Here is a 9,051-nt window from a genome sequence, read left to right as displayed (position 1 = left end):
AGTGAGGGAAGCAGGCAGTTCACTTTCTCCTAGCACTGGCCCTTTGCACATGCTAGTCCCCCTCAGCTGAAATGCTTTCCTTCTTTTTTCCCCTGCTACTCCAATTTCTCTTGGTGTTTTCAGCCCTAAGCTATTGCTGCCTTCCCCTGGGAAGCCTTTCTGGATTCTCTAGCTCTTGTTCTCAGCTCTCACTGCTTGAAGATCTTAGCAGACACTCCCTGAACATCCATTCAGTCTCCTACCAGTCTTGACAAACCAAGGAAGGACTTGGAGTTCCATGAAGCTGGCATTTGAATCTCCTGTAGATGGGCAACAGTGGTGGGCCTGTCTTTGGCAACCGTTCTGGGTTCACAATGACATCGTGGATCATTATCATGGGTCTGTGGCCCTGCCATATGCAGAAACTTAACATTCAGGTCAACACAATAGGCACCTCCCATCACCTGCTCTAAGGAAGCTGAGTGGGAGGCCATGCTTAGAGGAGGCTTGCAGGATCCTAAGGGCTCTGTGTCTTGGGCCTGTGCATAATTCTGCTCAGTGTAGCTGAAGATTAACCACAAGCCCCAAGTGGAATGGAGAGGAGGGAACCCACCACTCAGGGAGATGGTTCATGAAGAACAGCCCTGGCAGAAGGAAGGATGGATTGAAAAATACACTCAGACCTGGGGATGTAGCTCACTTGGCAGGGTACTCACCTGGCATGCTTAAAACCCCAGATTCAGTCCCCAGCACTATTTACAACCAGGCATGGTGGGGCAGGTCTGTCTGTCACCCCAGCATTTAGGGAATAGAGGCGGGAGGATTGAGGATTCAATGTCATCTTACAACACATAGTGAGTATGAGGTCAACCTGGAGTACATGAGAAAGGGGGCCAGTGTGTTGGTTCAGTGGATCAAGGTGCTTGCCGCTAAACCGGAAGAGGTGCATTCAATCCCTGAGTCCTCATGGTGGAAGGAGAGGATCTACTCCCCCAAGTTCTCCTATGACCTCCTTAGACAGCCAAGGTGTCTAGAAAGTGAACTTCAGGTATCCAAGTGCAGCCTGTTGGGGAAGGCTGCAGAGAGCAGGGGCAGGACACGAGTTCTGATCGCTGCTCTCCCACTCAGATGCTTAGCCTCTCAGCTTCAGTTTCCCCATTGGTAAAGCAAGGACAGTGCCTGTTTCAGTTAATTCAAGGAAAATAGAGAAGGTATCTTATTTAATATCTATTAATTCTCCGCAGAAGTTTCCAGACACAGAGGCATCCGTGAGCAAGGCTGGTCCAGCATACTGTTCAGTGTCCTTGCCCAGAAGTGTCACCTCACCACTTAGAGAAAAACTACTGCTAGGGACATTCTTCCTGGCATGTCTGTGATTCCCTAGCCACCCTGAGAGGTTTTTCATTAACCAATAAGCCAAAGCCTGGTTTCAGGGTCTTCTTGCCAGCCTTCCAGCCTTCCATTAAGCAGTCAGGCTGGCCGGCTTGTTTGGGTCAGTGGGAGTGATCCCTGCCCCCACACAGATCCTTGTTGGGTGGGGGTGACACAGCTGGTGAAATCCCAGAGGGAGGAGGTAGCCAGGGTGACAGCCATGACTAGCAAGCACCTCATTCAAGCTCTCCATCTGAAAACTGTGACCATAGCTACTTGGCTCCTGCTCCAGAGGGCTTTGTGAACTGTGTCCTGCAGCTTGCACCTTTCTCATGAGCAATCACGGCGGCGAGTGGGAACATCGTTCAGCAGACCTTGTGTGGGGTATGGCCAGAGCACCAACAAGTGAGCAGGGCCATGAAGAGGGAACTCCCACGCTGTCTGCTTCTTGGCTCTTCCTTCTCTCCCTCGCCATACTGGATAGCAGAGGAAGCCCTAGAGTGTCCCATTTCTGTTCCTAACAAAAGGGAACAAGCCTCCCTGTGTCCCACATCGGAGGCTTGCTGGGACTAACCACGGGCACTGACAGATGGGAATACCTGGATCAAACGCAGCCTGACCTCCTCCCTCTGGAAACTCTAAGTTTGCAGAAGGTGAATGGGTTGAGTGGCCAGCTGGCCCCAACAAGGAGAATGTCACCCATCTCTGGGGAATTTGAGAACACTCTGTAGCAGGAGCTGATGATCTCCATGATAAATGAGTCCCCCAAATAAATCCTTACATCATAAAGCCAAGGGTTTGTGGTGAGTGGGGGAGAGAAGCAGGGAGGACAGATGGGCTGGGAAGGAAAGCAGGACCTCCAGCTCCCTTGACCAGACTCCCTGACTCTTTCCTGGCCTCTTCTCTTCCTCTACCCACTGTCTCTAATTCTGGCCCCACGATGGCTCAGAGGCCGTGTCCCTGTCCACCATCAGTGCTCCCATCTCCCACCCCACCCCCACGCCCTTGGAACTGACATAGAGAGGAGATCAGGATACTGTGGGATTCCAGGGGAGGCCTCTAACCTAGCCTGATGGGTGACCGGAGGCTCTTCACAGGAAGACTTACAAGGCATGGCCATAAACTAACCAGGTTGGAGACAGAGTTCCTGGCCAAGGTGACAACATGGGGACACTGGAGGCTGGGGCACAGGGTGGGAAGTAGATGAGATAGCCAAATGCTATCAGTCTCAGGCTACATGGCTTACCCTTTACTCAGATACTCAAGGGAATCCTGGTGAGGGATTTCCAGGGTTAGCTAGGGAGGAGACAGGGATATGGTGGGAGAGGCCTGGGATTGCTCAAATTTGCTCTGTCACACCCTCCAAGAGCCACCTTGAACCTTGAGTGTCCATTCCTCCTCTTTTCCTAGACCCAGGCTGTCAAGCTTCTCCATGCATCATCCTAGGCGAATGTGCAGGGCCCACCTGACAAAGCACCTTTCTGGCCAGTCTCTAGGCTATGCTGGCACGGTGCTCTGCTGCCCTCTAGTGAGGTCTGGAGCTGGGCCCTGTGAGGACCAGCCACCACTCAATACCATGAGCTTCCAGCTTCCCTCTGCCTCTCCCTCCATGGAGGGAATACAGTGGGCTGGGGAGGGTGGGCACAGAGTCAGCCCTAGCTGTGGGTGGGCAACTAGCAGCACACTCCACTCGCTGGGCCAGCAGCCAGGGAGGGGCTTGCACCTTCAGCTCTCTGGGATGATTAATCATGGGCTGCAAAGGAAGGCACTGGTGGGGACATCAATGACGGTGATGGGTGCAGTGACTAAGTGATGTGGGACCGCTGGTGATGGTATGCAGATGAAGATGGAGGTATGAGAATGAAGGGGAGCATGGGTAATGGAAGTGATGGCTGATGTAACTCTAAAGCTGCTAGAATGTTCTTGGCGATGCTTTTTGGTGGGTGTTAAGCGCTTCGTTTTTTTGTAGGCTCTGGCTGAATGCCTGCAAGTAGCTGGACAATGTGGTATGGATATATTTAGCGTTAGTATACGTCACCAAGCAGAAACACTAAACATGTTTACAACCTCACCTATAACATGTGAGCCTGCCACAGGTCACTATATACAGATCTGTGTTCATTCTGAGGCATGTACCATGGCATATTACTACAGCTTTAATTCCCTTTCCCTATTGATTTGTCTATTACTTCTTATAAAATGTTAGTCTCGATTGTATTGCCATATATATATATGGTAATACAATCCTGGCACTTGCTGACAGTTCTAAACTGAGCTCTTAGATTATTTCATGGCCAGCAAAAGGGCTGCATATATAACCTGTGTATGCTGTCAGCTATATAGCAAATGACGCCTCCTTGCAGCCTCTGGCTTGCTTTTCACTTTCTTCAGTAGTCTTTTAAAGAACAGAAAATTTTAATTTCTATATGCTTTGTGTTTGTGGTGTGTGTGTGTGTGTGTGTGTGTGTGTTCTGTTTTGAATCTTTGCCTACTCCCAATATCAAAAGACATTATCTAGGTTTTCCTGTGAACTTGGCTCTAATGCATCTCACATTGATACTGTGGGTAGTGTGAGAGATGGTAACATGGATTCCCTGTCATGTGAAGAGCCAACAAATCCTGCCCAATATGCTGAAATAAATCACTTCCTCTGTCAGAAATCAGAAGCTCAAGCATGCAGGTGGCTCCTTGGGGCGGGGGGGGGTGTCTTCTAAACTTGCACCGACACCACACTGAATAACCATAACTTCACACGCGGTGTGCTGTTTTATTCTGCTCCGTTTTGCTATGATACTGAGGTGGAACTCAGACCCTTTCATGTGCTAAGCAAGTGCTCTGTCGCTGAGCTATACCCACAATTCCTGACGCATGTTGAGACAGGGTCTCTAAGTTACCCAGACTGATTCTGAACTTGTGATCATCCTAGCTTGACCTCACGAGACCTGTGCCTGTCACTGTATCTGGGCACATATGTTCTCTGGCTTTCTTCTTCATACTACATTGGAGACTGTTGGCCTTTGCACTGTCACGTGACCTCAGCGCCAGCTTGTCAGCTTTTCTTTTTAAATCTCTATAGGAGTGTTGATCACAATGGACCGCAGTCTCCAGGATGTCAGCTGGCAGGGAAGGTGGGCTCTCCTAACTCGTAAGCACTAGCTCTCCTTTCTTACTTGTGTTAGCCACCTCTGAAGGTCTCTTATCATAGCAAATGTGTCATGTTTGCATATCTTTCATCAATTTTGTCTTTAAAACATAGATCTTATCATATAACCCAGGGAGACCTCAGAGTCTCAGCACTCCTGCCTCAGTCACAGGAGTCTCAAGATGACAGGTACGCGTGCCCACATGGCTCTAAGAGGCTCATTTTTTGGTGCTTCTCTAAACGTTAACATTTAAACTTCTGAGTATAGATTCTATATGCAATTAACACACAATGCGTGTGTTCTTCCGTTTTCCATTACTGTAATGAAATATCTAGGACTGGATGCTATATGGGGAGATGATAGAGGCTGCAGACAGAGCTCAGTACATAGAATATTTTCTCTGCAGGTTTGAGGACCTGAATTCAAAACTCCAGACCTCAAAAGCCACACACGGCTACGTTTGCCTGTAATCCTAGAATTGAGAGGAGAAAATAGGTTCCTGAGAGCTGTTTGGCCAGCCAGCCTAGCCAACAGTGACAGGGGGTATCTGGCATTCTGCTCTGGCTTCTGCTTGCACACATACATATGTACTTAATCTGCACACTCTGGTTCATATAACACACACACACACACACACACACACACAAACACACTATACACATCTCACAAATAGGTAATTAAACCATATTTTAAATTTTGTAAAAAAGTTATGTTTTCTCGGGTGACAGCTCTGAAAGTTCAAAGGACTATCATAGACATTGACAAACTTTAAGTGAGCCTCCCTCCACTGGGTAATCACACAATGATGGGCAGCATCATGATAGAAGTGAGCAGGGGTCAGGGAGAGATCACATGACAGAGCAGGAAGCCAGATCAAGAAGTCAGGCTCACTGTTTTTTAACAGCTCCCTCTCTAGGGAACTAACAGGAGGTCTCACAATAACTACATCAATCTCTTCAAGGGTGGTGACCCAATGACCTAACTTCATCCCACCAAGCTCAATCTCTTAAGAGTCTCACTACTTTCACACTAAAGGCCAAAGCTCCAACATGCCATCCATTAGGGATCAGACTCAAACCTTCACAATATATAATACATCAGTATCTTGACGCTGTCTTTGGAGACATTGAGTCATTGATTCCAGCAACTGGTTTTGAGAGTCTTCTGAGTTTCCTGTATGCACATGCATTTGTGGGAAATGATAACTTTACTAACTTTACTTCTTCATTTCCAGGTGCAACATCAGTTTGTCCTTCTGATGTTATTACACAGTTGGACCTTTGCATCCACAGAGACAAACAATAGCTCATCAGGAATGAAGTTAAACCTACAAGGAGGCTCCACTGTAAAAAAAAAAAAGTACAACTTTCCCCCTATTATTCCCTAAATAATGCACTATAGCAACTACAGACATCATACTTGCTTTGCAGTAGGCAAAATAAGGAATCTAGAGATCATCTACACTACAGGTGAGAATGTTCCTAGATTACATGCAAATACTATGCAATAGTGTGTGTGTGTGTGTGTGTGTGTGTGTGTGTGTGTTTTAGAGGAATGTGTTACATCACATATGTATACACATTTGAGTTTATATGTGCCTATCAGTGAGTGGACACCGGGTGTCTTGTACTCTACTTTCTTTGAGACAGGGTCTCTAACTGAATCTGGAGCTAGGCTGGCCACCAGCATACTACATCAATCTTCCATCTCAACCCCCTAGCACTGGGATTATAGAAGAACAAGCCCATACTCAGATTTTCTCCACCTGTGTGATGAGAATTTGAACTCATGTCCTCATACTTTGCATAGCCAACACTCCTATCTGCTGAGTTATCTCCCCATCCCCCAGCCCCACACACTAAGAATTTTATGTAAGGAATTTGAGTATCCATGGATTTGGATATGAGAGGGGGGCCCTGAAAGCAATCTACCAAGAATACCAACTTTACCCATTTGCATCATAATCATGGAAGAAGGGGGCTATTTTAATCATTAAATAGCAAGTTAAGATAGATTTTTGTATTGATAAAATTATTCAATTAAGGAGTATCCACTGTATACTTCTTTGTTGCTTAGAACTTTTATATTTTTAATCACAAATAACTTATATTTTACAGTTTTCAGTATTTATTGGGGTGATGTTTGATTTATTTATTTTTTTTATTTATTATTTTTATTTTTGCTTGCAGCATGTTAAACTACAGTGGCTAATTTTCAAGTGTTATGCATCTTATATCTTGATACAGCCATACACTGTTTGACTTTTTGACAGTTCCTTGGGATTTTAACATTTGTATTCATTAGAGATAATGGCTTGCCATTTTCTTTTCATCTAATGGCATTATAAGAATTCAATATCAGGGACTAATGTATTTAATAATGATGATGATGACGACAGTGATGGTGATAAGAAGAAGAATGTGGAAGTCCTCCCTCTGGCTCCAGTGCTGAGTTTGTGTAAGACTGTGTGTGTGTGTGTGTGTGTGTGTGTGTGTGTGTGTGTGTGTGTGTGTATTTGGAAGATTCCCCAGTGAGGACTGCTGGGCCAAGAGTTTCCTTTGTAGGGAGGCTTTCAATTACAAATCCACCTTGTTCAGCAGATAGACAATTACACATATTTACACTCATTTCCCCTAACTATTTTACTGAGTGTCTAAACAGACTTGTCTACAAATTTATGATCAGGGCCAAGTTCAGCTTATTAGCATAAAGGCATTTATAGGTGTGTCTTGTTCTTTAATGTCTATGATATTAATAGCTAAATCCCCCTTTTGTTTCTGATATTGCTTGTTTATGTATTCTCCCTTTTCTCTGTGTGTATTAATTAGCTTGGCATTTATACGACTTAATGGTCTCATCCCAAAGCCAACTCTTGCTTTTTTTCTCAAGGTGGCAGCTGAAGCAGAGGAGGAAGTGACTCCAGCTTCCTTGTCTTCTCTTCCAGCATCTGGAGGGGAAGAAACATGTTTCCCTGGCTCTGCATTGCAGCGCTCTCCATGTTGTTAACAAGACTGGCTCATCTAAATGGAGTCAAATAGAATAATTCTAAAATTGTGCTTTTTCATCATTGTTATTGTGTGGGTACCCTTGAAGGCCTGAAGAGGGTGTACAATCCCCCAGAGCTGTCATTATTGGTCATTGTAAACTGCCTGATGTAAGTGTTGGGAATTGAACTTGGTCCTCTGTGAGAGCAAGGACCTGCTTTAACTGCTCAGTCATCTCTCTAGCCTCCTCATTATTTTCAGACACAACTTTTGTCTTTGTTGGTGTTTGTGCTGTGTGTCAGCTATGCATCACATCAGTTTCTGCTCTTAGCTGTGCAATTTCCTTCCTTTTTCTTGACTGACTATGCTGTCCTTCCAGCTTCCTGGGATGAAAACAAGCATCATTGGTTTTGCTAGCCTTCTATTTTTGCATCTCTCTATCTATCTACCTATCTACCTATCCATCCATCCAACCATCCATCTACATATCCATCTATCTTTCTATCCATCCAGTTATCCATCTAGCTATCCATCCAGCTATCTATCCATTCATCCATCCATCCATCCATCCATCCATCCATCCATCCATCTGTCTTTCTATCCATCCATCCATCCATCCACCCATCCATCCATCCGTCTGTCTTTCTATCCATCCATCCATCCATCCATTCGTCTTTCCATGCATCCATCCATCCATCTGTCTTCCATCCATCCATCCATCCATCCATCCATCCATCCATCCATCCATCTGTCTTTCCATGCATCCATCCATCCATCTGTCTTTTCATCCATCCGTCTTTCCATCCATCCATCCATCCATCCATTCATCTAGCTATGTCTTTATTTGCTTCTATGTGCATTTTTGTGCAGGTGTTCATGTATTTCGTAGGGCATGTGTGGCCAGAGGGCATCTTGTGAGAGTCTGTTCTCTTCTTCCACTATACAGATACCGAGAATCAAACTCCTTAGGTACCTTTGCTCACCAAGCCATCTTACAGGCTCAGATGATTTACCTAAACAGTTTTTAAACCATATTTTATGTATAGAAATATAACATACATATTAAATAACATTACATTAATATTATTTGATACAGTTTTAAACTAATTTTGGAGTTGGGGGTCTCATTATGTAGCCCTGGCTAACCTGGAAGTTGTCATGTAGATCAGGCTGGTTTTAAACTGTCAGAGATTGGACAGCCTTTCCCTCCTGAGTTCTAGGAGTAAAGGTCTATGCCATCATGCCTGGCCAATATTATTTTAAACAAGGTGTGTGTGTGTTGGGGGGGGGGGACTGGGAAAGAGTTTTCAGATTATAAAATCCCTTTTTTCCAGAACATTTTTTTTTAAATGATCAGTGTCTCATCTTTTTAAAGATTTATTTATTTTATTTATGAGTACACTGTCACTGTCTTCAGATACACCAGAAAAGGGCATCATATCCCATTACAGATGGTTGTGAGACACTATATGGTTGCTGGGAATTGAACTCAGAACCTCTGGAAGAGCACACAGCGCTCTTAACTGCACCAGAGCATCTTTTTTTTTTTTTTTTTTTTTTTTTTTTTTTTTTTT

The sequence above is a fragment of the Mus pahari genome, chromosome 6 (genome assembly GCF_900095145.1).
Source record: "Mus pahari chromosome 6, PAHARI_EIJ_v1.1, whole genome shotgun sequence".
In the NCBI taxonomy this organism is placed as follows: Eukaryota; Metazoa; Chordata; class Mammalia; order Rodentia; family Muridae; genus Mus; species Mus pahari.
The sequence above is the reverse complement of the archived record's forward strand: the minus strand, read 5'-3'. Positions refer to the sequence as shown.